We start from the raw sequence: 7,443 nt of genomic DNA on the forward strand, positions 1-7,443 counted from the left end.
TATAATCAGCACAAAAATGAAAGCCAGTATCAGACAAGCGTCAAAAAACTACGAAGGAATAATCGGGATTAATGAAAGAAAAACTCACCGGGAGACCGGTGATAATTCCGTCCCGGTCCTAATCGGGATGTTTATGTTTGCAGGAGAACGGTACCGAAAGTAATCGGTTGTCGTTCCGTCAAAAATGGGGATGGTGTGTATAAGTTCACACAGCGTCGGTGCTATTACGAGCTACACAACCAAAGAAGGGAAAATATCGTTTAGGTGAAGTAGTTCGGTGATAAGATGCAGCGAGAGGCGAAAATCTCCAAAGAGACCGCTTCTATGGCTTACCTGTTTGCTCGTGGGTTGAGCCGAGTGCAGCTCCTGTTTCCGAATGCGGGAACAAACACCACGCGGTTTACGCCCATTAACATAGGGCAGTTGCAAAAAAGACTAGACCGCTCAGGTCGAGTAATAGTGGGCAAGAATTAGAAGAGTTACTCAATGGATAGTCAAAGTCCCCTTCATAGCTCGAGGTGCATATGTACCGGTAGGGGACGTGCAAATGCGTGAAAAACGGACCGGGTGAAAAATATAAAAACTGATAATAGACCCCCGGGGATGAGAATTTACATACAAAAAAGTAGAAGTCAAATTAATCGGTGTGTTTCAGAGTTTTGTATGGACCAAAAACTGTCCACAGAGTAAGAAACTAATACAGCGTGTTTGTTAATGATGTGCCTGTTGAACAGTTGAGTCACAACATTTTTAATTGTCCCTAATATATTTTTTGTGGTGAGAAACGTAGACCATAACAGTAATATGGGTTGTTCCATAGAGAGTGAAACGGAGTAAAAAGGCTCTCCTTTGCAGCTGGCATGGAACAAACTCCATGGGAAGGTTAACCCATTATGGAGGTGTTTGGAGTATATAACGTGACCTGAGATATAAAATGGAAAGAAATGATCCATTTTAATATTTTTTTAAATTTCTTAATTTCTTATCCCTGTGATCGGCAGAAAAAAACTGGAAAACAACTCCCAATCGGGAGGAGAAGGAAACATTACCCTCAATGTCTTGGAAAAATACTATCAAAATCACTAATGGGTGTAATTGGTGACATTATTCATGGTAATTCATTCTACATTTTTTTCAACATAGTTATTCATAAAACTCAGTTAGATAAGATCATATACACTGGACATTTCTTCGTGAATTCAAGTCTACACAGTAATTGCATATTACTGCTTGTTACAATTTACTACTGCACATTGTCCTCATATACAGTAGTGATACTTTATAACTGTTTGTGATAGCCTCCTAATGATCCGAGCCTAAGAAGAAATGTAGTTCATAATCTGTGTTTTGGCCTCTGTTGGTAGAATCCAGACGCATGATCCATAGTGCTTCCTGCCTTCTGAGGCGAAGTTCCCTGTTTCCACCTCTTACTGAGGGCTGTATCACATCAATGCCGTAGAACGTGAATGACTTGTTCTCTCCTTGTGCAGGACAAGAGGCCATATGTATGGCCATGGGATATCGTGGGTCCTTAGTAGCATAAGCTCTAGCATGTTCTCTGATGCGTTCCTTAAGTGCCCTGATCGTACTCCCCACATACCTACTTTTACAGGCACATTCAATGATGTATACAGTGAATTTTGTGTTACAGTTAATGTTGGTGTTAATTGTGTATTGTTTCGATCTGTGATCCTGAAATGTCTTAGTTCCATGTTTAGCCCACCTGCACATTGGGCACATGCACATGCACATGTGAACTTATACACACCATCCCCATTTTTGACGGAACGACAACCGATTACTTTCGGTACCGTTCTCCTGCAAACATAAACATCCCGATTAGGACCGGGACGGAATTATCACCGGTCTCCCGGTGAGTTTTTCTTTCATTAATCCCGATTATTCCTTCGTAGTTTTTTGACGCTTGTCTGATACTGGCTTTCATTTTTGTGCTGATTATAATTTTATCCTCATTCAACAGATAACGCGCCTTGATCATTCAGATCAGGTAATTCCCAAACCCCCCCTTCACCATTGTTAATTTTTTCTTCCTGATTTGTTCGCTTTTCTTTTGCAGCGTAGTATTTTAGCCCTTGTTCTCTAAATGCATAGAGTGCATGCTAACTGGTCCAGAACTTATAGTCACTAATTTCTACAGAGACTTTCTAACACGGTTGGGACAGTCACTATACTTTAAAAAAATTTCTAGGGTTCTATCGTAGCGAGTATTTGCATAAACTAATTACGAAAGAATGTGATAACTTATTTCCACTTTTCATGAAGCATACAGACGGAAATAATTATGATGAGTAATAGCATCAAGGGGTTTATTGGATACGTGGTGAAAGCTAATACGTTATTTACTCATTCTAAAGCAGAGAATACGTCTAGACAAATAACATGTCGAGTTTGAGTATTTTGTAGATTTTGAGTAATGATAGACGTTCTTTCAGTTGTATACATTTACATATTTATGGACAATTGTCCCATTTACTAACAAGAGTTGCTTATGTCAAGGCATGATGGTACGATTTTGAATCCCGTACAAGTGATATACTCAGTTTTATTATTGCACTACTTTACCCATTCATATGCCTATTTTGAGCGTTAAATTCCTTTGCATTTAATGAATTAAGATATAGAACCCATTATTGAAATACTCATTTTCTACTTTAAGAAACTGTATGCTTATTTGAGGCTCGAAACATTTTAATGAATGAAGTATTACGGTTTAGACCGCATTAAGGACAATACTTAACCATGAAAAGTCACCCCACGACACAAATTATATGCTTATGACAAACGTAAGAACTTCTCACCAAGTATAAGTTATACCAACCGTTTTTCTTAAGGCCGTATGTCACTACACACAACCTATTACACGCGCCATTAATATAGACCTGATATATAAATTTCTCGCGAGTTAGCTTACCCACAGTCACCTTCTGTCTTTTCCCATCCCTATCTTCTTTGGTATCCACTTCACTGGTGTCCTCACCCTCCACACATATTACATGTATGTTTTGATTCTTTTCCTTTTGTTTTTATTTTTTATTTTTTGTATACATCCCTTTTAGCCCTGAAGATTCACAGCCACATGCTGTGATGAAACACGTGTAGGCTAGAGTGATAAGCACAGTGATTCTGAAGAAAGAACACTGTTGAACAATAAAACCTTTTTGAAATACTTATGCGTGTCTGATCTATCCCATTGCTTCGAACAGTTGACTATTTGAAGATTGAAATTTGATGTGATACACTAAGTGTGCTCTGGATTCTTGTCCAATAGTTCTTTTGTCAGTTTCGTGAGTCTACATACGGAACAGGAGCCACACGGGTAATGTCCCTGTACTTGTGGGTTTCCCCACAGATTGGTAAGCTCTATCGATGTTTTTGGAGGCGGTCTCGTGTGGACTAGGATGTCTTTTAGATTTCTGCTTCTTTTGTTTGCAAATCTTGGTTTTTGCCAAGTGAGGTTGCCTGATGTCAATATGCGGCAGTTCTTATTAACAATTTTTTTTATGTTATTGGACATGGGACTGTATGTGGTCACACATGTAAGGACCTCTTCGGGTGGAGTCTTTGGTGTGCATTCGAGGAGTGCGTCTCTGTTTTGATTCCTAGCACGTTTTTTGCATTTGGCAATGACCTTTTTCGGGTAGTCCCGAGCCTCTAGTTTCTTACATAGGTCTTCAGCTTGTGATTTATATTCCATAGTGTCACTGCAGTTTCGCCGTAACCTGAGGAACTGGCTGTATGGTAAGTTCTCTCGTAGAGGTCGGGAGTGGAAACTGTTAAAAGACAGGAGACTGTTTTTTACTGTGGTTTTGAAGAAGGTACGTGTTTGGAGAGTGTTAGCTTCAGCGTAGATTGTTACATGCAGGAAGTCAATGCTCTTGTTGTCTGCACAGTAAGTGAACTTGAGGCAGTCGTCTTTTTGGTTGAGCCAGGTGTGGAATTCTGATAGCTTCTCCTGGTCTCCCTTCCAGATGACAAAGATGTCATCAATGTATCATTTCCAGAACAAGATACATTGATGATAGGGGTTGTTGGTTTCATTCAGGATGTATGTGTCCTCAAAAGGGTATGCACCTGTTACAACGCATTCGTTACTCCGCATTACCATTACAACGCGACTTTTATAACGCATACCATTGCAACGCATTGCGCTGGGGGGCGCTATAGGATAGGGAATAAGTATAATTTACTATCCAACACCTTCCCTAGGGTCCACGGGGACTGGAGTTAGAATAGTAAATTATACTTACCACTATCCAGCACCCCAAAGCGCTATGCGTTGTAATGGTATGCGTTGTAATGGCCGCGTTGTAATGGTAGGTAGTTGTAACGGTATGCGGAGTAACGTCATACATCCCCTCAAAAGTGCTCACGTACAGACCGGCCACGCTCGGGGAAAAAGTACTGCCCATCGAGGTACCGTGGCATTGTAGGTATAGCTTGTCTTTGTACTGAAAAAAAGTTCTCCATGAGTGCCATGCGGCAGCATTCCAGAACGAAGTGTCTGGGTGTCTTGTAGGACCATGTGGAGTTGAACAGAATGCTTTCGAGAGTCTCCATAGTTTTCTCCTGTGGTAGACTCGTGTATAGGCTTTCAACATCGAATCCTACCAAGAGCATGGTGTTAGGTGAGTATTCGATGTTATGAAGTTGGTTCAGGAGGTCCCTTGTATCCTTAAGGTATGTAGGAGTCTTTTGGACAAGGGGTCTCAGGTATTGATCGGCGAATTGGGAAAGGGGTTCGAGAATGGGCCCGATTCCTGACACAATTTGTCGTCCGGGTGGTGGGATACGCCCTTTGTGTGTTTTCGGAAATGAATAGAAGTAAGGGGTTCGTAATGTGTTGGTCCTGAGGTAGTCCCCCTCCTTTTTGGATATCCAGTTATTGGTCTCTCCTTCTTCTATCATCATTGCGATCGTCCTTTGAAGTCTTGGCGTGGGGTCTTGTGCTAGGATTTTGTAGAATTTGTCATCTGCCAGTAGATCCATACATTGTCGATCATATCCTGCAGTTGTTAGGAGAACCACTCCTCCGCCTTTATCGGCCGGTTTTATAACTATGTCACTGTCACTCTTTAGTGCATTCAGTGCTAGTTTTTCAGATCTAGTGATGTTCTGGAATGGTTTTCGAGTGTCACAAGCTAGTTCATCAATGCCTTTGAAGATCGCCTGTTCGAATGTTAGGATCTTCATTGGGACCTGGGAGTTCAGTGGGCAGAAGGATGACTTCTTCTTTAGTGAAGTATCTCCATCTCTTTGTTGAGGTTGATCTCCTTGGAAGAAAGCTTTCAATTTCAGTTTACGGCAGAACTCTGCCATTTCACATTTGGTCTTGAATACATCCAGTTTGGGTGTGGGCACATATCCCAAGCCTTTGTTCAGTACACTTTCTTCATCTTTGGTAAGGATTCTCTCTGTCAGGTTCACGATGAGGGAGTTGTGGTTGTTCCGGTGTTGGCTTTTGTCACACTCCTTGTTTGGACCTGTCTCGTTTGATCGGACCAGGTGACTCCTCTTCTCCGTGTTCTCTCTGTTGTCCGGCCATTCCCTAAAAAAGGAATCCTTTGTTGGAAATTTTCTACTCCTTGGTGTTGTAACTGGTGATTCATCATTTGTGGGCCTTGAAAGTAAGGGTTCATCCACCCTTGAAAATGGGGATTGAAAGGTTGGAACGGCATCCCTTGATTGCCCATTTGGATGAAGGGTGGGCGCCAGAGGTTACGTCCTCATCGGTTACCTCTTTTATTCTGTTGGCGGTTCCTGGGGTTATTGAAGTTATCAGCTCCTTGGTCCGAACCAGTGCTGGAAGCACCACTGTCTGATCCATAATTAGAGGCATTATCATCAGTCTTGTAGTCTTTTCTGCTGTAAGGATGTACCTTTTCCATCGAGAATTTTTTCAATTCTTTCGCAAGTTTCTGCAGTTTTGTCTGTACCAAGTACTCATGAGATTCACTCATCTCCTTGTTTATTTCATCTAGTTTCGTCTTGTATATCGTGATATTCACAGTGTTGTTTAATTTGGTTTCTAAAATCTGGATTTTTATTGTTAGTTCATCTGTCAATCTGGTGGCTGTTTTTATAATGAAGACTAAGTAGTCCCTGGTACATTTCCATGATATGGCGGACCAGTCTTTCCTGAAAGCTAGATCTTTGAGAAAGATTCTCGGTGCAGTTGTAACCCAGAGCCCTCTAGGTGCCGTATTTACTCTTAGATATTCTGTCATGATGATGCCGTGCACGGCCGTTCTGACTTGTTCTCTTTTTATTTCGGTTAGTTCGTCCCATTCTGTAGAGTTGGAGAGAGTTTGAGTGAGGTCACTGTTCACAAAAGGTGCCGGTCTGGCAAGTATTTCGTCGATTTCTTCTATGGAGTAGCTTAATCCTAGATTTTCTGCCATTTTTGGTTTTTGGAAGGTCGAGGGATTTGTCTGATCCAACTTTTGTCGAGACTCCCACAGCTGTGCGCTGCTGATAATATTCTAATCAAGGGTGGGGGAGATGGAATGTTAATCCATTCACTTTCCAAGTTAGCATATAATAATCAAAGGGGAATGGATCACTTGTCCTGCTCAACCCTAGGTATGCAGGAAGGAATGAGGATGTCCCAGTGAAAAAAGACCCTCATGCACGTGATGGGTATGGTGGTATCTGAAGCGGTATATCTTGGTTCTCCGCTTATGGATCACGTGTGTGCATAATCATTAGGTCTATTTTAGGTTATGCAGCCTCCACCAGGAGGTTCTTACCCAAGGTTGACGCAGTAGTGAGCCAGTGATAAGGGTTCTGTTAAAAAGACACAAAAGCCAGGAATTCCAATTCTTTATTATACCTGGTTTTGGGTCTGGTAAACTCTATGATAGTGCATCTTATGGACAGAGTTACGAGTATTAGATGCACTCAGAGTGATAAAAATGGGGGGTTGTGGGTGTTATTTTCTAAAAAAAAAGGTCGACATGTTTCTGCCTCAATGTGCCTGGGTTTAGGACTTATGGGCATTCATCAGTACCATTAGTGAAGAAACGTGAGAAAATATAACTAAGGTGCTCAAAGGTGAAAAGGTAAAGGTTTTTGACCTGTTTCTCTGGATTGGAGGTCTTAAGGTACCTGTAATGAGTAAACACATGGTTTGCGACATACATACAGGGAAGGGGGTCAGGAGGGACACACACACCAAGCAGAATACTGCCGCATATACCTATCCATTGATAGATTCATAAACAACTACAAAATGGCAATACTTTAAAAACCGGTTACAATCATGGCAATGTCAACTCTCTCTCCTTCTCTCCTAACTCATGCAACGGGTATTTAGCGTGCTAATCGACTGTGAGTTGTCTTATTCGGTGTCGACTTAAAACGCTGATCCTGTCTATGGCTGTACTTAACAGGTGATTAAGGTGAGCCATACGGAGGTGCTGGTGT

This window comes from Lissotriton vulgaris, chromosome 10 (assembly GCF_964263255.1).
Source record: "Lissotriton vulgaris chromosome 10, aLisVul1.2, whole genome shotgun sequence".
Lineage (NCBI taxonomy): Eukaryota > Metazoa > Chordata > Amphibia > Caudata > Salamandridae > Lissotriton > Lissotriton vulgaris.